The sequence below is a fragment of the Monodon monoceros genome, unplaced genomic scaffold (assembly GCF_005190385.1).
Source record: "Monodon monoceros isolate NGI ecotype Baffin Bay Population unplaced genomic scaffold, NGI_Narwhal_1 Super_Scaffold_2, whole genome shotgun sequence".
Lineage (NCBI taxonomy): Eukaryota > Metazoa > Chordata > Mammalia > Artiodactyla > Monodontidae > Monodon > Monodon monoceros.
Genome location: NW_021703776.1, coordinates 85,005,118 through 85,032,438, shown reverse-complemented (window position 1 = coordinate 85,032,438; position 27,321 = coordinate 85,005,118). Strand labels below are relative to the sequence as shown.

Here is a 27,321-nt window from a genome sequence, read left to right as displayed (position 1 = left end):
TGATTCAGGTCACTTCAGGACTCCATCCCCAACTCTGCTTAAATATGTTAATGAGAACCAGAAATAAAATTTCAAAGCTAGAAGTAGGAGGTGGCAAGCAGTGCCCAGGGCCAGTGAAATAATGGGCTGCAGGCAGATGTGAGTGGGAGATGAGACTCAGACCTCTCCCGAGCACCAGGCGTGGTGGGAGGGAGAAGGTGCCGTTCTCCACCTCTCCATCTGCCCTGCATGTGGCACGTGTGCCGGCGACATGCCAAGCATCAGTCCAGGCCTCGCTGGGCCGGTGGCTGAGCTTCCTTCCTCCTTGTACAGTTAGACGCTGCAGGAAGAGGGGACCAGAGCACCACAGCTTGGGGACCGGGACACCTGGGTTGGGTTCTGTCTCTCTTTCTTTTCCCCTTGTGCGTTTCGGTGGCCTGACCCGGATATCCAGAAAGGCGGCGCATGGACGTGGAGAAAGAACCAGCCGAGAGGCAAAGCTGGCCGACTAGCTGATCCTCTGCCACCCAGCGCCCAGATTTTAACCAAAGTGTGACTTCCTGCCACCCCAGGATAGTGGGGGGGAGAAAAACCCCAAGTCGCAGTGAATGGTACTTTTAAAGGACAGACTTGGTTCCTGTAAACTTTGGGAAGGAAGGACTCCACCAGATTCAGGGGCTGAGCAAGGACTCCCCTGCCCTCCAACGCACGGCGGCTCATGCTTCTTTGCTGGGTGTTTTGGGGGGGCGAGCACCGGGTGCCCCTCTTTCCCCCCTTGCTCCCCACTTCTCCGTGCCACTTGGAGCTAGACCTCAGGCTGAGGCCTCTGCTGGGCTTCAGAGCTGAGCGTTTCGAACCCACAGCGGAGCTCCTGAGAAGGGTTCTGGCAAAAGAGGGTACACTAGATGTTACTGCTGAGGGCCTGGTTGCTTCTAGTCTGTGGCTGCATGAACAATGAGGCATGAAAAACACATTCAGCTGATTTCTACCCTGAGAATGCCAGTCAGACATCATGGATGCTGCAAAGATCTGGCACATTTCAGAGACGGGGCCCCGCATTGTGGTTGTGGGCGGGGACGGTCAGGGCTGAGCCGCCCTTTTCCCAGGTGACAGGAACTGCAGCAGGACTGGCTATAGAGTTGGAACAGCCCGGGCTAACTGCCACCCAGCAGTGCTTTATTTGTTTTTAAAAAATGAACTTAATCCACTTCAGGATAGAAAACAAGCATTAAACACACCGCTTTATATCCCTCTCAGTTCTCGTCCATGATTTGTCGATAATTATATACCTTTTTATATAGTTGTAATCACTGTGTACAGAGTGTTTTATGTTGCTTTCCCACTTAACATGATTTAAAATGCATGTTTTCTGTGTATTGACATAGTTTCAGTCTTGGATGTTGGTAGCTGTATGACACCCCGTTAAATTGACACCCTTTAATTTGTTTAGCCAAGCTATTCCCCTATCGCTGGACATTTGGGTGGTTCCCAGTTTTTTGCCATTTGAAACAGGGCTGGCAGCAACATCTTAAGATGGTACAATGATGATAAAGAGCTGAAATGTTGCTGGCTTTGTTTTCACTGGCAACCAAATTTAGAGAGAGCCTCAACATTGCTCCTCCCAAAAGCAGGAGTAATTAAACAGCTGCCTTGAAGGATGGTTGGATGATTTATAGGCAGAGAGATGCATGCAGTGGGTTTGTCAGTATCCTGCAGCATTAAGGATATGCTTGTTAATTATCTGTGGTTAATATGATAATTTAGGAAAAACATCACCTATTAAGAGTTCTTCATTAGGCAAAAGGCTTCTCATTTTTGAACAAACAAAGCCTCCAAAATTCATGATCTTCACCTCTGATCTGTCACTGGGCAGGGATGGCAAAGGGTTCCTTTTCTTTTGAACATTTCCACAGTGCCCTGGGTAAATAGGGGCTCCCTTTTGGAAACTCCTACTAGGCCTTGCCCCTGTCATTATGTTTGCCTCTTTTCAGAGCCGCCAAATTAACCATTGTGGGACCAGTTAGTTTTTCCAGGTGTCTCAGGAAACTTTTGCTCCATCAGCTGAATTGAGAAACTTTTACCTGTTAATTTCTGGGACTTCACTGAAACCAATAGTCAGTGTTCTTATTCTGTAGATGAGAAAAACTGAGGTCTCAGGCTCAATGGCTTGCCTGGGGTCCCAGAGCCAGGCAGGGGATGGGCAGGGAGACCCAGATCTCCTGCCTCCCCACCCAAGCCCATTCCAGCCTCCACCCTTTCCCGGCAATATGTTCTCGTTCAGGAGGATCACTCTGATGGGGACCAAGAGCTATAAGGAGATTCTTATTCATCCGGAAGCTTCAAGCTTGTTCCAGTCCCAGAGAGGCAGAGAGTGGGCAGAGAAAATGGGCAGCACATAAGGTGACGCGAGAGACAGTATCTGGAAGACCTGAGGAGGAATAACCCGTCCGTACATATCCTCATCCTTAAACTTCAATAAGTATTGAATGTAACTCATGGGCTCTATTCAGTCACTGCTCCCCGGCATCACCCACTCACCCTCCAGCGCCCAGTCTTCATATTTCATTTTTTTTTTTTTTTTTTTTTTTGCGGTACGCAGGCCTCTCACTGTTGTGGGTTCTCCCGTTGCGGAGCACAGGCTCCGGACGCGCAGGCTCAGCAGCCATGGCTCACGGGCCCAGCCGCTCCGCGGCATGTGGGATCTTCCCGGGCCGGGGCACGAACCCGTGTCCCCTGCATCGGCAGGCGGACCCTCAACCACCGTGCCACCAGGGAAGCCCCTTCATATTTCATTTTGGCCTGAACTGTGCAAACTCCATCCAAGCCATCAAGAATAATTTTTATATATGGGGCCTCTGCTGAGCCAGCACCTCGTGGCACAGAATCCCAATTATCCTGTTGGGTGTTGGGGGGAGGCAGGAATCGGGGGTAAGTTGGGAGGAGGCTTTCCTGAGCTGGAGCTCCCTTTGGGAGTCAGCGGCGTCCAGCACAGCAGCTCCCTGGCTCTGTCCTGTCGGGCAGCAGCAGTCCCTGCTTTAGGGAAACACCAAGACGTCCTCCATTGTGTCTTTTTGGAAGAATTAAGAGGAGGGAAGGGATGTAGTGTTTACCTCTGTGTGTAGGGTTTTCACTGTCACTTTTACCCCCTCGGAATAAACCTGAGAGGTCTGTGTTATAATCCGCATTGAGCTGATGGAGAAAGAGAGGCTGGAAGAGGTTAAATCCATGGTCAAGTTCACGCAGGGATTAAGTTGCAGCGAGATGCATTTAAACGTAGATACTCCTTTCATATGCAACTCTTCCCTTCCCCCACACCCCTTGGTGACTCTGACACTAACCTGGGTCGTCTAGAGGGGGGCGGGCAGGGTGGCATGGTGTCAAGGCAGAAGCCACAGGTCAGGGGCAACTTAGCGTGCCTGGAGGGACAGCACCTCATGCCCAAGGGGTGTCAGGGATGATGCTGGTTGTGGCCTCTGAGAACAAAGGGGATACTGTCCTTCATAACTTGCCTCCATGTGTGTCTGAGTGCCCACTTGGCCATCATGGGGGGCCCTAGTGAAGTCAGAAGAGAGATGGGTTGGTCTTGGTTTTGAATCCCGCTGCCCTTTAGCTAAATATGTGGCCCCAGGCAACCACTTAACTTCTTTCAGAGCCTCAGTTTCCTCTTTGAAGGACCACGATGATTAGCATCCATCTGGGCGAAATCCCTGGGGAGATCAAGTCAGCTCAGTTGCACAGTGGCTTGGAAACAGAAGCATCATTGTTATTAAAATGAAGTAATGCAGGCGCTGAGAGAAATGATTACATTTTATCTCACAGCTTCCTCTTTCTTTCCAACAAGTTTGCCTTTGAGATTCCCTTAAATAATACTTTTGCTAGGGTGCTTCAAAGTGAGGGGCCAGCCTCATCAGAGATGATGGGACGGGGGCGTTGCTGGACCTAGACTTCCCCATCCAAAATTGGCTGGGGGCAGGGGTGAGCCCAGGCACCTGCCTTGTAGCTTGCTCCTGGTGATTCTCATACCTGTGCATTTGCTGTTATCTCCGCTCACTCACAGAGCCCCGCTTCTCTTCTCTGGGACTCGGGGAAGAAGGGCTGAAGGGAGCGTGTGGGTGTTTGTGTTCACTTGTCTGCTTTTTGCAGGAGGTCAGGCCTGGCTCCCCAGCCACGGAGGTAATGATCCCCTGACCTCCTCCTTTTCCTTCAGTTCGACAAATCAGAAGCCTGTCAGCCCCCCGGCTCTCCCCTTTTAGAGGTTCGCTAAGCCTCTTCCTGGGGGCTGGCGTGCTGACTTGGAGAGCACTGACAGGGCCCAGTGCATCCTCAGGCTTGCTGTGTGCCGTCGCCGCGTCCCCGGAGCTCTCTGTGTCTCTGAGCCTCGGCCCCGCAGTCAGAAGAGGGATGTGATCCATCGAGCGAGGCCCAGCTGGTTTTGTGTGTCAGGCTTCCTGGGCTGTAATGCTGGTTTCATCAAGTCTGTACCTTTCTTCTAACGGCGAAGCTGTGTGTGGCTGTGTGGCTTGAGGGAACGCTTCATGGGTCAGAAGTCCCCCATCCGGGATGCAGGGCTGGGTGAGATTTTCACTTTCTGAAAAGTGTCTGCCCCAAAGTGGACACCTCGACTCCCAGTGCGGTGTATCCTGCTTCCTCGGAGTAAGATTCAGCATAAAGGAGGGTCTGTTCTCAGGCCCAGGCAGTGCAGGGGCGGGGAGGGGTGAGGAGGGAGGTTTGCACTACTGAAGAATCACCAGGACCTCACTCCAAGGCATTGGATCCTCAGGCCAGGGTGACGTGACCACACCTCTGTGTGGGATCAGAACACAGTTGGGGGGACTTCCCCAGTGTTCCAGTGGTAAAGAAACTGCCTTCCAATGCAGGGGATGCGGGTTTGATCCCTGGTCAGGTAACTAAGATGCCGCATGCCACAGGGCAACTAAGCCTGAGAGCCACAACTACTGAGCCTGGGCATCTCAACTAGAGAGCGTGAGTGCCACAAACTGCAAAGCCCACGAACTCTGGAGCCCGCACGCCACAACTAGAGAGAGAAAACCCGCACACCACAACTAGAGAGAGGGCCACACGCCACAGTGAAGATCCCGCATGCTGCAACTAAGACCCAACGCAGCCACAAATCATAAATAAATAAATAAAATTTTTTAAATGGTTAAAAATGTGACTTAAAAAAAAAACACACACAGTTGAGGAGGAGGTGGCTTTTGCCCTTGTTTCTTGATCTGGCCCTCAAACCCAGGACTCAGGGAGGCAAGAACTATGTCAGAGGAAGGAAACAGGGTGTGGCTGAAAGAGGCTCAGCAGAGAATGAAGAAGGGTAGACACTGTCCCATCCTGGCTGGTGGAGAAGAGACTCTGGCTCGTGCACTTAGCTGAGTTTCACCCCTTAGTCCCCAGGAGCCCCACTCCTTCCAGAAAGCCCTCATCCCCTGCAGACCCTCTGCGGCATGCTGGCCACACACAGGACCCCATCCCCATGCCACCCAACTCACCGCCAACCTTACCTCCCCTTCACCTGCAAGTGACAGGCATATTTCAAGGCTGCCCGGCAGTGTACAGCCCAAGGAGGGTTGATTTCATACTTATTTCATCTTCCTCTGTGGTTCTGTGCCCCATTCGTCTTTCATTCAGAATTCTCTCTTCACCCTTGACTGATCTGGCCCTCTCCTAATTCTAAAATCTATTTTTTCCTCTCCCCACCTGCACCCTGCCACTGAATTGCATCAGCATCACTGTCTGTTTCTATATTTCTTTTTAATTCAGCCTTTTCTTCCCGTTGTATCCTTTCAGGCACAGCGCTGGGCCTGTGAATGGGGGTGACTGCCCATGCCGGGCCCTCTCCCTCAGACACACCAGGACGAAGGTCCATCTCTAAAAGATGTGTGACCCACCCAGCCACTTTACTTCAGAGGTCCTGGTCTCATCGTCTGTAAAGTTAGACAATCCGATCATGTCTAAGCCCCCCCGTAGCTTAATATTAGTCAATTCTGTGGTTTGGGGGGCTGGGCTGATGTCACATGTTCCCTCTATTTTAATTCATGGGAAAATAATCAACTCAGAGCCATCTACCTAGAAAGTCTTCGTATCTAATTTCATACCTCACGGTGACTCCCCCAGGTATCTAACCACCACCAGGTCAATGTGGGCTTAGAGGATGTAAATTATTGGCCTGAACCTAAGAGAAGTCCAAGACAGCAATGACCAAAGACCCAGATGCTAAGTGTTTATTGAGTCTTTTGTTTATGTCCCAAGTGTGTACTCCTTGCTCCCTTTAGGTCTCCCTTGAATCTTAGAAGTAGAGCAGCATGTCCAGGCTCACTCAGCTTGTTCATTAGAGCAGGGACTTAACTCAGGCCTCAGGCAGGTCAGACTGAATGCTGGTGAGGCAAAGCTTGGCCCTGTGGTGCTGGCAGAATGGACCCATTCTGGGGCTCTTGCTGGCCGATTGGATGTTTTTGAGCAAATTAGAAAAGGCGTCCCCTCTGAATAGATGCAGCCCCTTCCATTGTTCATGACAAATCTCCATGATGGCCCTGCCCAGGAGGCCTGCCCAAGCCAAGGACCATCCGCCATTTTGTCACTGCTGAGAAGGCTGAGTCTTCTTACTTCCCAGAGGTCCAATAGACCTGGGCTTGCCCTTACCCAGGGGACCGCCAGATGGCTCTATGTATCATGTCCAGCCTCCCTGCCATGAGGACTTCCAGTTTATGCCGGCCTTGGCCTTTGCCCTTTTCTGGGTCACAGGCTTTTATATCCCTTTTTGGAAATTGGTGGGATATTGAAAAAAATACTCTTATAAAAACATACTCTCAACTCGCCAAGCACTCACATCTAGAGCCTGTACCCAGCTGTTATGCTAGTTTCCACATGACTTAGAGTTCCTAAGCCTGTTTCTTCCTTGAATCTTGACTCTCCTATTGGTTAAGGGCCTTGAAACACAGGCTTTTCCACTTGAAAAGCCAAATTCTCAAAATGTTGAGTACAGAGTTGAATTCCTGAATGTGCTTCAATGCACTTGGGTTTAGTTGAATGCAAGGTGATCATCCTCAGAGGAAAGGAGGAAGGGCGGCCTCGACGTGGCCCTGACTAACCCGCCTGGGGGCCAGGAGAAGCAGGTGTCTTCCTTCTTCCCATCACCCCTGTTTTCTCCCCATCTTCCTCCCGTCTTGGCTCCAACAGTTGTTCTGGGTGTCTTCTGGGGAAACAGTCCTAGGTCTCACTGTCAGTGAAAGTGGAGAATGTGCTGAAAATGGACCCCTCAGACACCTGGCTGACTGCTTTCAGTGTTGAGGACATTTTCCTGATGGAAAAGAAGGAGGTGAATGAGAAGTTTCGTCCTGAAAGGGGCTCTGACAGCCTTTGGAAGCCACTGGAACTTTCCTTCTTTGTCCTTTATCTTCCTGTGAAGAGCCTTTGGTGGGGAGAATGGGATGAGAGGATGGGCTCCAGAGCTGGTGGAGAAAGGCGGGCCGGTGGGGCTGTCTCTGTGTGAGTTGCGACCAGACCCTTCCTCTCACCTCTGCTCTGGGGACCTGGAGCTCCCTGGCTCTGTAAACGCCTTGCCTCCGTGGGGCCGCTGTAGTGGATCCGCTTTAGAGGCACCTTAGAATCACCGGAAACAGTGGTGAGCTGAGCCAGCTGTCTACTGGTTGCTTGAAGCAGGCCATGCTGAGAGCATTTACACCATTGGAAAACTGGAAAACGCTACAAATCAGAACTTTTTTCTCCCGAGAGCTGGTGTAGCAGCAAGCCACTGCCTAGAGAAAGGAAAGTAATCGCAAGTCCAGACCGCACATCCAGACCAATGAGACTAGAATATTTGTGTGTGGAGCCAAGGCTCAAAGCTTTTTCAAGCTTCCCAGGCTGCTTCCAACGTGCAGCCAAAGTTAGAATCACTATCCCCATCCAACGCTCCCATTTTACACAGGACGAATTGAGATTAAAGAGGTAAAGTGACTTTCCCAATTCTAACAGCTTCCAGGGGGTTGGTAGCAATTCCTGGACTTTAGAAAAAGCACCACTTCCTCTGGAATGAAAAAGGACCTCCAGATGGTAGAGACTCACTTCTGTGCCATTTTTGTCCTTTTTTTGGGCTGTCCTCTCTTCTCCCATATTTCCCTTTTTCTGCCCCTTCCTGCCAGGGACTGAGCTGTGCTCCCTAGTAACTGACACCTAAGATGTGGTTGTCCCCAAGTTATGTGTCTCTGGGGAGACAAGAAGACGGTAGGGGCAGTGTGTCCCCATGTGAGACAGGCAGAGTCCCCATATGAGTAGAGTGGCCCAGGACTGAGGAGGACTGTCACTAGAGAAAGAATAGATCTTCCCTGCAAAGGACCTAAATGTCATTTGCATTCTGCGAACTCTGAAAAACCACCGGCCTGGGGTTCCTCAGAGTTAGGCCTGGGGCGTGCCCTTGAAAACTTCCTGGTCCCTCTGTCCCAGGGCAGCCCCCTTACCTCTGGGACAGAGGGTGGCTGGAGAAGGCAGTGGGGGGGCCCTCCTCCCAAGAGGGAATGAGTAATAAAAATAGTTTACAGAGTGCTTTCACTTGCATGATCTCATTTGGGTTGATGACCCCAGGCCCATGAATGGAGAGGGAAGTGAGAGACTTGGGAATTCAAATTGCAGCTTCATTGTCTTGGGAAACTCTTTCCGGCAAATAGGAGTCAACAAATCCCCACCTTGCCATCCCTCTTCTTAGACCAGGAGCATTTAGAACTAATTGAATCACTAGATTAGCTAATGGAGCCTCCATTAGGACGGCAAGATCCCAGAGGAGAGGCCGTTGAAGAGAGCCGAAAGCTCCACGCCCACCCCGAGCATCTTCCCAGCCCCCAGCACCACCGCCTTGGTCCTTGCAGTCTGAGGAGGGTCCTCGTGGACCCCATGACTGACCCCTTTACACTGCCTGTGTCTCTAGGATTGAGGAGAGGACTGATTCATGCCCTCCACTCTGCCAGGTCTTTATCCGAAGGAACAGAAAGTATATAATAGAGGTTGTGTTATTTATCTCTGGATTTTCTTTTAGGGTCAGATCTTCCAGTTTGGGGGAAATGGAATCACAAAGTAAATAGCGACCTCCCAAAGGTCATGAGGTGGGTTGCTGGAAGGGCAGGGACAAAAACTCAGGTCTTGTGACTAATTTTCTTTGCATCTAACCCAAAAGTCTCTTCTGGGGTGAGGTGGGATGGTAGTTGGACTTCCTTAGTCATCCAGTCCATTTTGGGGGTGTCTACCAGTCCCTGTGCTAACAGCTGGTGGGAGGAGGGTGCTAAGTGAGGCATCATGGTCCCTGAACTCATGGAGCTTACAGCGTGATGGGGGGAACAGGGGCGCTCAATCCAAATTTGTGGAGTGAATGAGCAAAGGGGAGTTAGCTGACTTGGGACAAATGCTTCTTTTCTCAGTATTCCAAGGTGAATGGCAGTCCCCCCAAAATGGGATGGTGATGGATGTTGTCTAATGTATTTACTGTTGTGTGTGAAGGCTAAGATCTTGCCCATTCCCTCCAGAGCCCTTCATCGGCATCTTATTCAAATCCTTTCTATCCTCAAATCATCGTTGCACAACTGGTGGACACTGCCCCTGCTACGGACAGTAAGCGGGGTCCCTATCTCTTCTTCAAGCCCCTTTCCCCACCCCAGGGCATCTCTGTGCCCCAGGGAAGGCGCTTTGTCTGGCTTTTAAATCCTCCCTTCCTCCACTTTTACCTTTTGTGTTTTCTCTGTCCTTGTCCCTCTGCGCTGTGTGGGTTTCTGGGAAGTGACGAAACTTGTTGCTAGAAATGGAGTTTACCATGCCTCCTGGGGCCTTGCTATCAGTCAGTGTTTCAAGTTAACAGTAAATTCCTTCAAAGAGGTTTGATCTTTTTTTTAAAAAAAAAAATGCCTTTGCCTCTTTGTACAATATTTCATTGTGGAAAAAATTAGAAAAGACAGAAAAGCACACACAAAATAGAAATGTCATCTGCCACTATCCAGGAATAACTACTGATTTTGGTGAATTTCTTTCCAACCTTTTGACTGTGTGTATATATATTATAGATATACACACACACACACACACACACACACATATATACATATATGTATATACCTATGTTTGTTAATATATTTATACACACATATATTTACATATGTATTTATATCCATATATATATATATATATATATATATATACACACACACACACACACACATATATAGATATACACAAAAGCAAAACAAAAATGAGGTCAAACATTGAGAGGTTTTCTTTCCAAAGAAAATAGTTCAAGGATAAACAGAGAGAACCATTGCCCATGGGGTGTTCTCTGTGTCCAAGGTGCCTCTTTTTGGGCCAGTTGACATTCCAGCTTGCAGGCATGGTGCTGGCCCGGCCGCCTCAGTGAACGTGAGCTGTATCCCCAAGAACAACCATCCTTCTGGGCAGTCTGGATAGGTAGACAACCACTCTTGAACTTGTCTAGCCCAAGTCAGGCAGACACAACCTCAGTTTCCTCATCTGCAAAATGGGCGCGTAAGTGGGGCCCACCTCAGAGGGTTAGTTTCTCTTTGCAAAAAACAGTGCTTAGGACAGGAGTTGGACGCAAGTGGTTTCTTTGGAAGGTGACCCTGGAAGCAGGAGGCGCAGAGAGGAGGGAGGCCCTGATGTCCTGTGCTGCTGGGCCCCCTGAGCAGCTTCTTACACACTCCGGAGCCGCGTGCCTGAGGACTGGGAGGCTGGGCCATTTTCCCCAGAGCCTGTCCCCTTGGTTGAGAGTTACCCCGGGGACATAAACTCCCCTGGGCTTCAGGCTGCTGCCGCTTCTGATCAAGACCCTGGGGGCAGAAAGAGGCCAGCTGGACCGTTGTCCCGAGGTAGGACAGGTCAGTGTGGGGTGAGTCTGAGCTCACCCTGAACTCTGCACTGCTGCAGGCGCTGAAATCCGAGGCAGGCCAAGCATGTGACGTGGGGCCTGGGCTGCTGCGGCATCCCCCCTGTGGCCTCGGGGCGAAACGCCTAGCACCCATCAGAGGAGAGAAGAGCCTGGCTCTGAGACACACGCAACACCTCAGGAGGAAGATTTCAAGGCAGTGATTTTCTGAGGTCTCAAACTAGGAGGAGAGAGAAAGGAGCCAGGTGGAAGGGAAAAGAGAAAGCCTTCCCAGGCATTCAGCGTCCTGAAGGAGAATCAGACTGCGCTGGGAGGACTCTCCGCCGTCCTCCCCTGCACCTGGCCCTGCCCCGGGAGAAGGCGCTTGACCGTGGCCTGTGGGCCATGGGCAGGGAAGAGGCTAGGGCTGCCTGTCTGTCAAGTTCCTGAATTTGGCCTGTGCTGGACTCCTGGACTTTCCAGCATGACTTTCCACATGAGGGAGGTGTTGCATCCTTGGCATTCCGTGACCCGATGAGGGGGGCAAGGTGTTAGTTTCAGAACTAACAGGCCTCAGTGTGTTCAGTTGTAAAACGGGCGCAAATTCAGAATAACATCACGACTCACTAGCACTGGTGTGGTTGAGCCCATCCACACCCACAGAGTCCATGGCGGACACCCCTTCCCATGTCTGCATTTGCTGACGTCTTGAAATTGGCATGGTGCGAGTACTGACAGCAGGTGGAAGGGCAGATGGTGTAAAGCAGGGCTTTTGTCTTTGGAGAGCCAGAGGTTACGCACGCACCAGCACACTACTGCACTCTAGGAGCTTATCTATTCTGCAGGGATCCGGCAGCACCTGACCTCCCATCCACCCTCGGCTGGTCCTAGGGAAGGAAGTGGGGAAAGGGCTCCCCTTTGAGTCAAGGGCAGAGAGGTGAGACTCAGTGAGTCACCGGGGGAACCAAGGAATGGAGTCAAGGAAGCTGCTGCCCACTCTTGCATTTTTGCAATAATTTCCACTGTATCTTGAACCCTGCCCTCTCTTGGCCACCAGCACCTCCGTTCCCATCTCAGGCATCTGCTCCTCAGCCTTGGTTTTGTGTCTGCAGGACAGGGGTGATAGCATCCTCAGGAGTCAGCCTGAGAGTTCTTTGGGGGCTCAATGTAAAACCGAGATGACGCAGGAAAGCATTCTATGAATGGTGATGTGCCGTCGTGAGCACAGGGCGATGAGCATTGTGACTGAGATTTTTTTGTGTTTTTTTTGCGGTACGCGGGCCTCTCACTGCCGTGGCCTCTCCCGTTGCGGAGCACAGGCTCCGGACGCGCAGGCCCAGCGGCCATGGCTCACGGGCCCAGCCGCTCCGCGGCATGTGGGATCTTCCCGGACCGGGGCACGAACCCGTGTCCCCTGCATCGGCAGGCGGACTCTCAACCACTGAGCCACCAGGGAAGCCCTGTGACTGATTTTGAGGGCAGTGCTGTGCCCATCAGAAGGAGGCACCACAGTGAAATCTCACCCAGTGGAGTCCCTCAGACACCCTGGTGGTTTTGTCTGTTCTCTCTTCACTTTAAATGCATGATTCCCAAACACTTAGCTGCCTTTTACAGACACGGGCTGAAATGCCCCCTTGGTCTTTTGCTCCTTCCCCGCTTCCTCCAGCCCCACTCGCCAGGAGCCTGCCTGCCACCAAATTGCCACGCCAGCAGTTTTCTCAGCCACTTAAAAGGCCATCAAGACAGCATCAAACTGCCTCTACATGCTAAACCCAAATGCGTATGGAGCAGGGCCCAGAGTGGATGCTAAATTGGATTCTATCAAATCAACATCAGCTGTGTGCAGGCCGCTGATAATGAAAGGCCCCTAATGATGGCGTTCGTCGCAGTCCGGAGATGACTGAGAGCTGAGGATGGGTGGCTGCGGCTCTGGCTGGGCTGGGAAGGAAGCAGTGGGGAGAGGCCGTGGTGGTGGGGCTGTCCCTGGGTGGATGCTGGAAGGAGGGAGGAGGGAGGAGGCCAAGAAGGAAGGCTCTCCATTCCTAGAAAAAGGATGGATGTATTCGTAGACATTCATAGTCCCCTTTCGAGTGTACATACAAAAACCCAGAAACACATTGAGATCATGAAGGTAGGTCCAGCCCAGATATGGATATAAATTCTAAATTCTGACCTGGAACCTACTTTCCCATCACTCCCTGCCCCCCACACCTTCCTGAATTCTTCAAGATTGGACAGTGATGACTTAAAGAAAGGAGGAAGGATAGAAGAGGCAGGCTAAGGGTTTGTCTGGGACTCTCATTTCTATTCACTTCTCGACCTTTACTCCAGGTCACATGAGCCGCTTCTTCCATCTTCCTCTTGGCATGTGTACTAGTTTCCTGTTGCTGCTGTAACAAATTACTGCACACTTAGGGGCTTAAAACTATGCACATTTATTGTCTTACGGTTTTAAGCCACAAGTCTGACATGGGTCTCCCCAGACTAAGTTCAAGGTGTGGGCAGGGCTGCATTCCTTTCTGGAGGCTCTAGGTGGGGGAATCTACCTCCTTGCTTTCTCCAGCTTCTAGAGGCACCCCCATTGCTTTACTCTTGGCCCCCTTCCTCCATCTTCAAAGCTGATGTCATTGCATCTCGCTGACCCTTATTATATGGTCACATCTCCGTCTGACCACAGCCAGGGAAGGTTCTCTACTTTTAAGGGCTTGGATGGTTAGACTGGGTCCACCTGGGTGATCTAGGTTACAATCCCCATCCCAAGGGCCTTAACCTGAATTACATCTGTAAAGTCCCTTTTGCCATGTGAGGTGACATATTCTCCAGTTCTGGTAGCATGTGGACGTCTTTGGGAGGAGGACATCCTTTTGCCCACCACAGTATGCATAAATTGAAGCCTTGCTCTTCAGATTCCTTTCATTTGGCTGAAATGCCTGGTGACCAGGATGGAACCAGATGCAACCTGCATTCACAGCCTTGGGTGCCATGGCCATGGGCAGACAACACTGTGGAAACCGTATCTGTGAGCGTCACTGCCAAGGTCTGTACCAGCTGGGATGGAGGGAGAGGCCTGTTGGATGGGACTTATCTTGAGCTGTTTCCTCAAACTAGTAAGCCAGTGATAATGCTGTACATTTGTACGGTGCTTTATGGGTTTCAAAGCATTTTCAAAGACGTTGAAACTGGGTAGTGTGTAGCTGGTTGGACTAGTAGAAATTAGACCCATATCACAGAGGGAAAAACTGGGGCTCAAGATGAGTCAGTGATTTCCCCTGTGTCATGACCAGGATCCAAGACTTTTCATTTGTGGTCCAGGGCTCATTGCAGCTGGAGGGAGCATCCAGAGATGGTGACAATGGCTTAGCTTGGATGAGAGCTCAGTAGGGAGCAGGGAGCAGGGAACAGCATAAGCCTCAAACTCCCGTCACAGTTCTCTGCTTTCTGGGCTTCTGGCCCTCTGCCCCAAGGTGGGGGTTCGGTTGCTGCCTTGCAGAGAAGGTTGGTGTACCCCCAGCCACCCTGTGCTGCTGGGCCCTCATCCTACAACCACCCACATGCATCTGTGGGCCACTGGCCAGCTGAGTGTCTGTGGGCTTGTGTTGTGACTGGCCTAGGAACTGAGCCTGGAGCCTCAGGCTCACCTTTACCATCCTCCAACCAGCTGACTCTTGGTCACTGCTCGAAGGACAGCCTCCTCTCATGGCAGAGTGGACATCCTGAGCAGGTCCAGCCTCACCACTAGGAACCTTCCAGGTCAGAATGCACTGACGTAGACTTATACTAGTGAACTGGAGGTATATGTGTTCATAGGAAAGCACTTCGTTACTCCGGGCATCTCCTCCAGCAAGGAGCCAGCTCTGTCTCTGCTACCACATCTGCACTGTCTTGCCCCAGGTGCACTTATATTTTAGTTTGCATGTATTCACGAGCCAGCCCTCGCAGCACGCTCGCGTGCTGGGCGCCCTGCCTGCGTGTGTCCTGCCCTCCAGCTGTCTTGCTCCCCAGACTTACCCTCTGTCCTCACCCCTGTCCAGAGGCTGCAGCTGCTCATGACTAACTAATCCCAAGGAGCTGTGGGGAGGAAGGAAGGGGAAATTGGCTCTGGAGTCTGGCAGCGGTGGTCTTCGGCAAGTCACTTTACTTGTATGAGCCCTGATTTCCTCATCTGTATAATAGGGCAGTAATAATTGCACGTGTGTACTGAGTGCTTGTTATTACATATCAGGAACTGGCCTAACTGAAGTTATATGTAGTTTACAGGCCTAGCTTATTTAATCCTCCCAATACCATTGTAATGGTTCATTTTATGTGTCAACTTGGCTAGGCTTTGGTGCTTAGTTGTTTGGTCAGACACCAGTCTAGATGTTGCTGTGAAGGTATTTTTTAGATAAGATGAACATTTAAATCAGTAGACTTTGCATAAAGCAGATTACCCTCCATAACATGGGTGGGCCTCATCCAGTCAGTTAAGAGAAAAGACTGAGATCCCTGAAGAGGAAGGGCCTGTGCCTCCAGACTGCCCTCGGACTCAAGTCTGCAACGTCAACTCCGGCCGGAATTTCCAACTTGCCGGACAGCCCTGCAGAATAAGACTTGCCTATAATCACATGAGCAGTTCCTTAAAGTACCTATCTATCTATCTATCTATCAATCGTCTACATCTCTGTCTCTGTCTCTATCTATAACTAACCATCTATATCATCTCCTATTGGTTCTGTTTCTCAAGAACCCTGACTACTACAGGGAATATTATAATGTCAATGACACAGATGAGTAAGGGGGACAGACCATTTTCCACCTGTAACATGCTCCTTGATATTTCCCAGCCTCCTGTGTATGGAGATTGGTCATGTGACTAGAGTGTGGGCAGAGTGACATATGTCAGAACTGTACCTGCTTTGGAATTTCCCACCTTCTCTTTGTGCTTTCGTTGGCTGAATGGAGAGGACCCCGTGGAGGCCTCTGAGGAGGACCCCTAGACACCAGGAGCCTGGACCCCACACGACCCCATGGAAGGCCACCTATAGGATTGGACTGCAATGTGAGCAAGAAATAAACCTTTGGGACTTCCCTGGTGGTCCAGTGGGTAAGACTCCACGCTCCCAATGTAGGGGGCCCAGGTTCGATCCCTGGTCGGGGAACTAGATCCCACATGCATGCCGCAACTAAGACCCGGTGCAGCCAAAATAAATAAATATTTTTTCAAAAAGAAAAAAGCCTTTATGGTGTTAAGCCACTGAGATTTTGGAGTAATTCATTGTAGCAGATGACCCACCCTGACTAATCCACTGTCTGAGATTGCCTGGCCAGCAGGTGCAGAGTCAGGACTCAAACCCAGACAGCCTGGCTTGCTTAGCCACTACCCTGCCCTGCACAACACTGCCTTGTGGCATTGTTGTGAGGGTTAAATGAGATAGCTTGCCGTAGACATGGCACTAGGTAGCCCCCCACCGTGATAGTTACTGATATACCAAGGGTTTTATTAGGGCCAGAGATTTGACAATGCCTCTTGTAGTGTCATTGGGAACAAAATAGAGTAATGTGGGCTGAACGGTGGCTTCCTCACTGGTTGAATGGTTGTCTCCAAGACGTGTTGATTGATGAACCCATGTCAACTGGGAAGTCCCCAGGGCTGGGTCATGGGAGGCTTGTCCATTTCCCTAAAGAACCATACAATGTGTCTGTCTTCTTTGACATTTTATCCTTAGATACATGAAGACATAAGAGACATGATTAACAAATGATAGATGGAGAAAGCTAGATGGGAGAGCTAATAAGCTGGATGACAGAGAAGATTAAAAAAGAGTCTGGGCAGGCCAGAACAATGGACTGAACCTAACAAGATAAAAAGTAGGAGGGATAAATCAAAGTCCTGCCTTTAGTTCAAAAATGAACTAAAGGAGGGCAGGATGAGGGAGGCTCAATGTAATAGCAGCTTATGTGTGAACGTCCTGGGGTTCTCATTGTCTGTTAGCCTGATATGAGTCAAGAAAATGACACAGATTCTTTTGAAATGCAGAACACCTTAGGTTGCATTGATAGAAGATTTATGCCCAGACTTCAATCATTAACTCAGCAAGTATATATTGAGTGCTTACTGTGTGCTGGACATTGCTGGGGAGAGAGCAATGAACAAGACAGACAAACCCTACCCTCATGCAGCTGACATTTAGGGATGTAATTATCCTGAGCTCTGTTCTAATTAGCTCTGACACCCTCTTCCTTCACCTCCTATAGGCAACCAAATGGTAAAGGCTTTAGAAACCATGTGATATGGGGAACGGTCCAAGGAACTAGGAATGATGGGATTTAAGAAAGCTTAAAAAATATGAAGGGTCATCCCCTCGAATGAATGCTACATATTTCAGAGGGAGAGGGAAGACCAATGGCTAAGAAAAGATGTTTGATGCTTGTGGAGCTCTGGGCAAGGCACTGTACACTCACTCTTTCACGTAATCCTCCCAACAGCTCTATAAGGTAAACAGTATTTCACCATTTCACAGATGAGGAAACAAAAGCTTGGAGAGGTTACTGTAACTTGGATGTGCTCATAATGCTGGCAAGTGGCTAAGATAGGATATGAATCTCATCTGTCTGAATTCAAAGCCCAGTGTTCTTTCCCATTCACCACCATGATGCAGATTGAACCTTAATTTAAGGAAGAAGTTTCCACCAACTTCAGCTGTACGTAAGTGGACCACAGTGTACTTCCCTCACTGGGAGTGTCTTAGCAGAAGCTGGATGACAGCCTCCTGGGATGCCCCACAAGGGGCTTCTCCGTGGGTGCCTTTGAGGTGGGCAGGGCAGGGGAAGGGAGGTTGGGTAGCACAGCTTCTGTGCCTTCGTCTCTGGCCTCATCTGCTACATTCTCGCCTCACTGGGCCCTAGCAGTTCCTCTAACAGGCCATCTTCTTTCCCAGTCTGGGGCCTTTTCACACATCAACCCCATCACCCACTTTCCGTAGCTAACTTTTGCCCATCTTTCTGATTTTAACCCAAACCTCACTTTCTGCAGGAAGCTGTCTCTGGTGCTTGACACTGGATTAGGTGCCCCTGCTAGAGCATCTCCTGGCCCCCTACCCTCTCCATGGGAGCACTGAGCACCCTTGTGCTGGCTGCTCCACTGTCAGTCCTCCTTGGTAAACTGGAGGCTCCCTGAGGACAGGGGCCGGGACAGGGACAGGGTCTGTCCTGTATTCTGTTCTATCCCCACTGCCCAGCACACAGTAGGTACTCCATAATAGCATTTATGACATCTTCTAAGATCTGGTGATTATTCTGGAGCCATGGCAACAGCCAACATCCATTCGGTTTTCCATCTTGCTTCTGTCTTCTCAGCACTAAGCAGGCCTCGCGCTGGGTCGGGTGGGTTCCAGGTGTGTCGTGCTGTGGGAACGGGGCAGCAGAGAGCCGCAGCGGCCACTGGCTGCAGCCCGGCAGTCTGCTCCCTGGTGCTAGAAGCCAGGCGAGGTGGTGGCCGTGGAGCCGGGCCTGGCAGAGGATGGGTAGTGAGCTACCCCAGTGACCTCAGCGATTCTCCGGGCCTCTCTGTAGATTCTGGGCTGTCTGGCGCACTTCCTCTGCCTTGAAGTGTGCCCTGAGCCCCGACCTCTCTGGACGTGGGAGCTGCACCTCCTATTACTCTGTTCGTCTGTGTGATCCTGGCTTGGCTTTCTGACTTTCTGACTGGCAGCAGATAGAGAAGGGGGTTAACCATGAGCTGGTCCACGGGGGAATGCAGGATGACGTCAGCCAGGGTGCCCAGCAGAGACAAAAGCCTCTAATTGCTCATTTCCTTCTTGTCAGAAGGCTGACTCCATAGTTACTGTAATAAAGGCCTGTGGATTGGGAGGAGGCCAACTAATGAGGGAACCAGTGTTCAGTGGTAAGAAGTGGGGGATGAGATACAGCCCGGTGGGGTGGGGCAGGAGATGCAGTCCCCTGCGGGAAGATGGAGAAAGGCCATTGGATCACGTGACCTGGGCTGGTGGGGTGTGGTCAGCCGGACTCACGGTCAAGTTGCATCTGAAACGCCTTCACTGTGGGAGCAGGTGGTCCCCTCTGTATGGTGACAAACTTCCAGATCCTCTCTGGGTGAAGGCTCTGTGGGGAAGAAACCGAGCCTTGATGCTTGTGGGATTTTGTTAACAAGCAGAGGTAACTGCCTTCAAGGGGCAGGTTTGAGAAGCCGTTCTGTTTACAGGGGATGGCCCGGGATACTGGGTCACTCTGTCTTCTCTTATAAACGTGTTGTGAGTGATTTCACTTGAGCAATTCTCCTTCTAGAACCTGCCTTAGAATCAAGGACTCCCAAGAGCAGGAGGGAGGTCTCTTCCTCCATTCACACGTAGTTGCTTTTTGGCGTAATCCAAAGGAACGGGTATCCTTGTTGGGCTGTAGTCCCTGAGGCCAAGGGACTCCACCACCTCCAGGTGCCAGCGGGTCCAGGCTCTTGTGGACACCATCGCATGCGTCTCTGCGTCTGCTCACCCCACGTGGAACCCGCACCGAGCCATCCAGCTTCCCTACCCCCCACCATTCCTCTCCACATCTGGACTGTCCCCCTCTCTTCTTGGCCCTTGTAAACCTCACCTCTGGCCTCCGCAAGAAGGCCTCCTGTCTCCTCTGTCTTCTCTGAGCGCCTACAGAGCTTGCCCTGGATGCCCAACGTTTGCACCTACTGCTTCATCCACCCACGGACATCGAAGCTACTGATTTGGGTTTGGAGCCTGGTCTACTGCCCTAGACTGTGGTCTGTCAGAGACTCTGCTCTTGTAATTGTCGTGTGTCCACGCAGTGCTGAGAGCTGTCTTCAGGAGGTACTTGCTGCACTGAATTAAACTGAATTCTGATCTGAACCCTCACCAGAAATCCAGACTTTTCACTTTGAGTCATCAGGGTGGCGTATGATTTGACAAAACAGATCGAAACAGTGTAACTCCTTATTAAGTGCCCTGGAGCCCCAGTGCTCAGAGCCAGTGAAGAAAAGGCAGATGCCATGTCATTTCAGGAAGGAGGCCACTGAGGATGGGGGATGGGGGAGTGCCAGGGCTGGGTCAGGTCTGTAGGGAAGGGGCTCCATGGTCAGGCGGCTTCGAGACACTGTATGAGCCAACTTAAACAGGTCTGTCTACAGCGGGGCTTCTCAGATCCTAAAATACAAGTGTGCACGTGGATCTCCAAGTGGCCTTTGTGGTACGTGCTGCTTCCCACACTGATGTCACATGCAGTCACTTTCGGGAGAATCCTCTCCCGGGAGCTGGGTTTATGGCTTGCTCGTGGGGAACCCCCACGTGCCATGGCGCTCCACTGAGAGGAGGAGGATGGAAGGGTCCATGCCCTCACGTTGAGTCCCGGCCCCAGAGAATGAGAGTCCCTCCACCTGCATTGCCAGGTGCCCTCTGGCAGTCCTGTGGCGCACACCGCCGGGGGCTGTGGGCTCTGCCTCTCCCAGGTCAGCCTCGTCTTTCTGGCACCCAGCCCCAGCCCTTCCCACCTGAAACCTCTTTATCTGGTCTTCTGTGCTCCCCCTGTTCCCTTTCTCCCCCTACCCTGGCCGGAGTGCTCTGATTGAATATTCCTGGTTCTCCATCCCCCACCCGCGCTGCTCCCAGCCACCTATTCCATCCATATTCAGTCTTGCATTATTTAAATCTAGAAAACGTTCTGGGCTTGAAATGAAGACTCATTAATATGGGCTTTCTGTATTTATTTCTAACTCACTGGAACTTTAGAGAGCTTGGCAACCCTGATCCCGATGGCTCTTTCTTCAGTTAGAAGAGCAGTGGCCACAGGAGGCCCAGTGGGCTGAGGTGGGTGGCCTTGGCTGTGGCGTTACCACCGAGCAGGGCTCTGCCATGGTTTCAGAGGGCGCCCGTGAAGGTTGGATGATCTGCACGCAGATCCTAGCTTTGCTGCTCACCACCTATGTTCTTCTAGTGGATCCCTTTCTCTCCCTGGCCCTGGTGTCCTCATCTGTGAAATGAGGGCCGTGGACCACGTGGCCTCTGAGGTCCCTTCAAGTGCACACACGCTACGATGTGCCGCCCTGCCCCTTGACGGCACCAAAGGGGAAAAGAGTTAAAGGCAAGCAAATCACACTTGTCGACTTGTATATATTTCAAACACATTTTAAAAGTCACAAAGAGCAGACTTATCACAAAATGGTTTCGTCGTTTGAAATCATTTTGTAGCCATAGGAAACATTAGAATGCCCAGTGCAGAGATTGTTTAAATCCTTTATATTTATATAGCAGCTTTATTTCCAAAGTGCCTGAATTACATGTTCCTATTTGGCTTTCACAATCTATTTCCAGAAGGTGTGTTGTAGAAAGTGAGTATTCCGGTTTACATATAGGGAAACTGAGGCACAAAGAAGTTAAATGCCTTCCCCTAAGTGACCAACAACATGGTGATGGAGAACTGGGACTTGGACCTAATGTTTCCTGGACACTTCTCCACGAGGATACCCCCCCAAGCCCTTGGACTTCATGGGGCCAAATGGAACCCATGTTCTTTCCCAGGTCTTTTCTTCCTCCCGGTCATCCCCACCTAGTCTCACCCAGGACAGAAACCTGGTAGCCATCCTTGTTTTTGTGACTGTCATGACCTGCATCCAATCAAGCACCAGCTTACTCTCCTGAGGATTTCCTCAATCCTTCCCCTTCTCTCTGCCCTAGAGCCGGCTCCTTGGGGTCAGATCTCCATCACATCTCATCCGGACGGGAATTTTGCCATAGCTTTGTAACTGGTCTCTTTGCCTCTGGTCTTTCTCCCTCAAATCTATTCTCCAAAAATTTAAAACTGGCTACATCCCACCTCTTACTGCCTCCCCCCTCCCCCCGGTTTGAAATGCTTGAGTGGTACTCATTATTTATTGGATAAAGTCTGTGTTTTCTAGCCTGGTGTCTGGAAACTCTTGACTTCACCTTTTTTTTTTTTTTTTTGACTTCACCTTTTGAATGTATCTGCCCTGTACCTTATACCCTAATAATCCTGGGCCAACAGTTATTCTCCAGATGAGCCACAGAATTTCCCACCTCCATGCTTTTGCTTGTGTCGTTTTCTCTGCCCAGAACAATCAGTGCAGCCGTGTTCTTTTGTGGGCTAATTCCTGGACCTTGTCTTTCAAGACTTAACTCCCATTACACAATTCAGCCCCTACTTGTCCTGCGGCTGAATTAGGTGCCCCTCTTCTTTGTCCGTGTAACACCCCATACCTTCCTCCGACATGCTGTCTACATGCCATCTCTGTTATAAGACTTGAAGTTCTTGAGGTGAGGAACCACATCGTACGCATTTGCATAGCTTCAGCGCCCCTACTACAAAGCAGTGAAAAGTGTGGGCTTGGTCTGGGTTTTAGAGGAAACACATCAAACTCCAGAGACGCCCTCAGTGTCACTGTCTCCTTCCCATCTATGGTGGCAGAGGAAGGGGAACAGAGGGTAAATGCCATTTCAGGGAAGTGTGTGTGTGAGTGTGTGTGTCTGTGTGACACACTTGTTTTCCCTGCTGCTTAAGGAGAGTGAATCAGTGTTAGAACAGAGTCCAACAGCAGACAAGGTCTCCCAGGAGTAGCAATCAGCTTTCCCTCCCATCCCTGTGTATCCATAGGCCTAACAAAGCAATCACTGCCTCTCACTGTTTTAGTCTTTTACTCAATCATTTAATTATTTCTCAGGCCTGGGTGGCATGGCCACCGCGCTGGTTTTAACCCAGAGTATAATTACCTGTCCTGTTCCTCCCCACCTCACCTCCGTTTAGAGCTCTTAACTGGACCAAATTTCACCTGACTTCTTGCTGTGGGCGTAAAAAGGACCACGGGCCTCTAATCACTGCCTGGGGCCTCGGAGCAGCTGCCCTAAAGTGCAATATCTGCTCGTTTATTCGTGTTCCTTCAATTGACTCCAGATTGCTCTGAACGAGTTCTTGGGCTCAGAAGAAGCTGTGCAGGCTTATTTTCATTAGCGTGGACCCCGAGCAGGGAGAGAGGGAGAGAAAAGAGGAAAAGAGAAGACTTTATGGCCGGAGTTTCCTTTGTTTCTCGCCCCCTGCTGTACTCCCCAGCTCCTCTGCACACAGTCCCCTCCCCGCCCGTTCAGGAAACAGGCCACTCCAGGTGCCCGAATCTTCCACTGAGGCCCTGGATCTTACTGGTATAGACCACTCAGCCCTGTTAAAGTTATGACTTAATGAGTCCATCATGGGAAAGAACGCTAAACCTGCGCTTCTCTCCAGTAAAGTCACGCTGGAAAGAGGAGATGCTCTATCTGACGGTTGTTTTATCTCTTCAGGGCGGAGCTGGAGGACCTTGTTCAGGGGAGACATGGTCCCGGTGTGGTCATCTGAGCAGGACTGTAGAGTCAACTGCATGATGACCCTCAAACATTCATCACTTTCCCCTTCTTACCATCAGCACTGTCCTCATAGGACCAACTCATCTTGGCGCCCTTGACCTTTGAGGTCAAGGCAACTGATTTCCCCGCCCTGTGTCCTTCCTTGACTTCCCGCCTTACTGCTTATACTGTCTGGAAGTTCTCAGGGATGTCTGATCTGAATCTTCCTTATATAAGAGAAGCCTATTTCCTTTTGGTTCATCTTCACCTGGCCATCTCTCTCTATAACTCTTCATAATCTTGAGGTCAGTTAGGAAAGTCTTATTTCACCTCCCTTGACCTCTGTTCTCCAGGCCAAGTCATCCCAATCCAAGAGTCATAGAATCATGAAACTTAAGAGCCAGAAGTCTTTCCTTTACTCAACTCTCCTCAGCTTGACTTTATTGGCCTTACACATATGAATGACTTCCTTAAGATCCTGTCCAGTTTCTCGAGAAGACTTTAAAAATATGGGTGGTGAGCTTCTATTTCCAATGGCCCATCAGTTCTGGGCGCTGAGCTGAATACTTTAAAGAGGGCTTCTTGTTCTCTCAAGCTTTCCTTCTAGAATCGTAGGATGGGCAAATATTCACCATACTTCACTTTTTTCTTAAGGACAGGGCAGAGGGGATGGCTTTGGTGGAAGTATGGGTTTTCAGAAGCCAGTGCCCCCATTTTCGCATCATGAAGGAGGGTTTCGCAGAGGAGGTGGGGCTGTGGTGGAAAGAATACTGTTTGTATCCAGCATGCTTGGTTCTAGGTCCGATTCTCTCCAGTCTAGCTGGGTAACCACGGACAAGTCACTTTACCTCTCTGGGTCTCAGTGTCTCTGTCTATAATATGAGGAACTCAGAGCCAACAAATCCTGAAGTGCTCTCTAGTTCTAGTTCTTTTGTGAGTGAAGAGACTCGTAGAGGAAGGCTCAGAGAGCAGGGCGTGGACCGGGTGATGAATGATGTAGGGTAGAGGACGCTGGTGATCCGGGACAGTGCTACTGAAGGAACGTGGACAGATGGGGCTCCAGTGAGACAACTGAGACACAGTGATGATGGGGAAAGCTAGGAGAGGCGCTGTCGATTTGGGAGGCTAGTGTGTGGTGTGCGTGCAGGCTGGTCAGGCCCACATGTGCTGGGCTAGTGTAAATCTCCTCTTTGTTCTTCTGGAAGGTGCAGTCCACTTCCACAGTGCTGTTCACAGCACTGACCTCCAAAAGGTGACTCTCCTGTGCCAGCAGCCCGCGTTAGAAGGAGGCTGCTCAAGGCTGTCCAGACGATCTGGATACCCCTGTGTTTTGCAGGGTTCTTCTCCATCTGGTCAGCCAGCAGGAGAAGAAACCTAAGGACTGTGTTCCTCTTGCTGATAGATAGTAAAACCTGGTCAGCTCTAAGCCAGCCTTTTCTAACAGAAGGATCCCCAAACCAGTATTTTCCACTGCTTTTTTGCTCCTAATGGCATAGAAATGGTGCATTAGATGCAGGAGCTGGAGTGATTTGAAGAAGGATCAACACCGTGTTTTCTGTGTGTGTAAAACCATTTTCCCCTAGTCTTCTTTGACATGGTTGGATGCTTTCATGTCTTGGACCCTGGTGAGAAGAGTGTCCACTGCAGTGGGCTCATCTTTCTGCCTCTCTTGGGATCAGCCCACTGCCTCCAGCTAACAGAGAAAGGCACCTTTCTTCTAGTCATGGAGGCTGGAGCGGACTCAGAGCCCTGCAGCTTACCAGATAGTGCCGGGAGGTGCTGTGAATCTGAAACCTACCCCACGGGCAAAGGCAGGGGAGAGACCAGGTTGACTCATGGCTAGTTCCCAGAGCTGTAGATTTCCTCACAGCTGAGCCAGATCTGCCTGGTAAGTCAGGAGCAAGGGCTGGCCAAAGGGCTGAGATGGCATTCCTGTTCCCTGCTCTAAATAGAATGCTCTGGGCATTGGCACTCAGGACTCTTAGGGAAAGCTTCTCTGTCTCTGTCCTCAGTCGTACTTGCCTTCCCTCTCCTTTTCTCTTGGAACCTCTTGCTGTCTGCCAGCTCCTCGCCTCATGGTTGATAGTCCCAGCTCCAACTTACTTATCGCCCTGCGCACATGATTGCTTTCTTCATGGTATCTCTTTGAGATGGTCGTTGTTAATTTCTCACCTTACAGAAGAGGATGCTGAAGACCAGGAAACTTGTCATTTGTCCCAGTTCTCACAGAGAGCATATAGCAGAGCTAGGACTGAAACTCCATTTGGTCTGACTCCAAAGCCCATGTCTTTGCCTCCACAGTATAGCAAAGGTGGGAACCTACACTGCAAGAGACCAAGGCCCAATATCCCCCTGAAGATCCCTGGTATCCAGACTTGGGGCTCTCACTGATGTACATGTTCAGCTTCTCTAAGATGACTTTCCCTTTGAAGATGAGTTCCCATCTATCCTGGCAAGGCCAGGTGGTCACTGGGAAAGACCTGGACCACAGATTCTGGACACCTTTTATCTAATTCCGGTTCCACTGCAACTCCCATGATGTGTGACCTTGGACAAGTCACTTGATTCTTGTCTTTCGGTAAAATGGGAACAACATCTCACCCCTGGCTGCTGCCTGCATCCCCTCCCCGCATGACAGAGCAGAAAAGATCATGGACCCAGAGTCAGGCAGCTGGGCGCCAGTTTCAGCTCTGCCCCAGAACCACCTTGTGACCTCAAGCAACACTTTCAACCTCTATAACCTTCAATTTCTTCATCTGTAAGATGGATTTAATAATATTTGCCATGACAGTAGGGTTTCGTTTGAATCACATGAGATAACAGTGCTTTGAAAGAGAAGTCTCAAAAGTCAGGTAGTGCTAATGATGTGGACATGGGTAGGAAGTTTCACATGAGATGTTTGAGTTCTTCATCAGAAAGGCTGTGTATAAGGCTGTGGTCATTGGAAGCTCTGTGTTTAGCAAGGAAGTGAGCATGTTAGACCTTCTATGGTGCTCAGGGCTCCGTGCTCTCATTATCATCCTTTTCATTATCCAGCAGCATCTGGGAAACAATGAATCATCAGGACTGCCCAATCCCTTATCTAATTATTCTTCAAGCCATCCCCATGGAGGCATTTTGGGGAAGACAGAAGTGAGGAAAATAGAGTAAAGTGAAGATTATAAGAGCCATCCAAACTTCTGGTTCCTGGAGGTCACCTCCCTACCCTGGCAATCTTCTGAGTTCACCAGCAGCCTCCCCAGCCTGCCCCAGGGAGGATGCACTTGTTTAAGAACTGGGTCCTGAAAACCGGGTCATGGGTCCTAACTGAGTAATGGGAATCATGGGGACTTTGTGCTAAGGTTGACCAACTCTGAGCTAATTCACTGGAGAAAGCTTCACATGTTGTGGATATTTCATATGGAAGAAGAACCAGGCTGAGAGTCTATGCATGGACAGAGTTGCTTTTTAAGCCATTACTAGCATTACGAAGGCCATGCTGGTGCCTGCCTGTGCCTTGGCATTCACGTGTGTCTTGGCCTGACATATATCACATGGATAGATATCTAGACTATTCTTCAAAATCTTCTGGGAGAGGACAGTCCAAAATTGCCCTAAGCAAGCCATATAAGTATTAGCAAATTTAACAATCTAAAAGCCTGGATCCATATTCTCTTTCCTTCAATTTAAGAGAATATTCTTTGGTTCTCAGGAAGGGAAAAATAAAGTTTGTTGACCTCTCTTTGAAGACACACCATTCTTTTTATTGAAACTTGTTCTCAAGTATATTAATGTCAAATATTGTGGAGGGGCTGAGATTTTACTCTACTGGCAACATAATAAGTTAGCCTGTTTTTGTTTCAAGTTGACAGAAGACATGAGATTCCTGGATCAGAGATGAAAGACTTTATTACTCACAGTAAAGGCAGTAGCCACATTGTTAGCATATTTTTGTTGGCTCCCTGAACCCTGATTCCCACAGGGTGGGAATGAAGATGGTCAGATGACACTGGTACACACAGGGAGTTCCACTGTAGGAGAGGAGCCCTGAGCCTAGGGAACCCAAATCTTTTATAATAGGCAGTAAACATGCTGGCCCTTTGTTCTGGACTGAGACCCTATATCTTCCAGGTCTGTTTGCTATGCAAACATTTTTGAAAAGGT

At 50.2% G+C, this 27,321-nt stretch overlaps 1 protein-coding gene across 1 annotated transcript in view; it reads left to right on the top strand.

Moving 5' to 3' along the window:
* CHCHD3 (coiled-coil-helix-coiled-coil-helix domain containing 3) overlaps positions 1-27,321 on the top strand; it is a 449,179-nt gene that overhangs the window by 364,326 nt on the left and 57,532 nt on the right. The gene's annotated exons all lie outside the window — the stretch shown is intronic.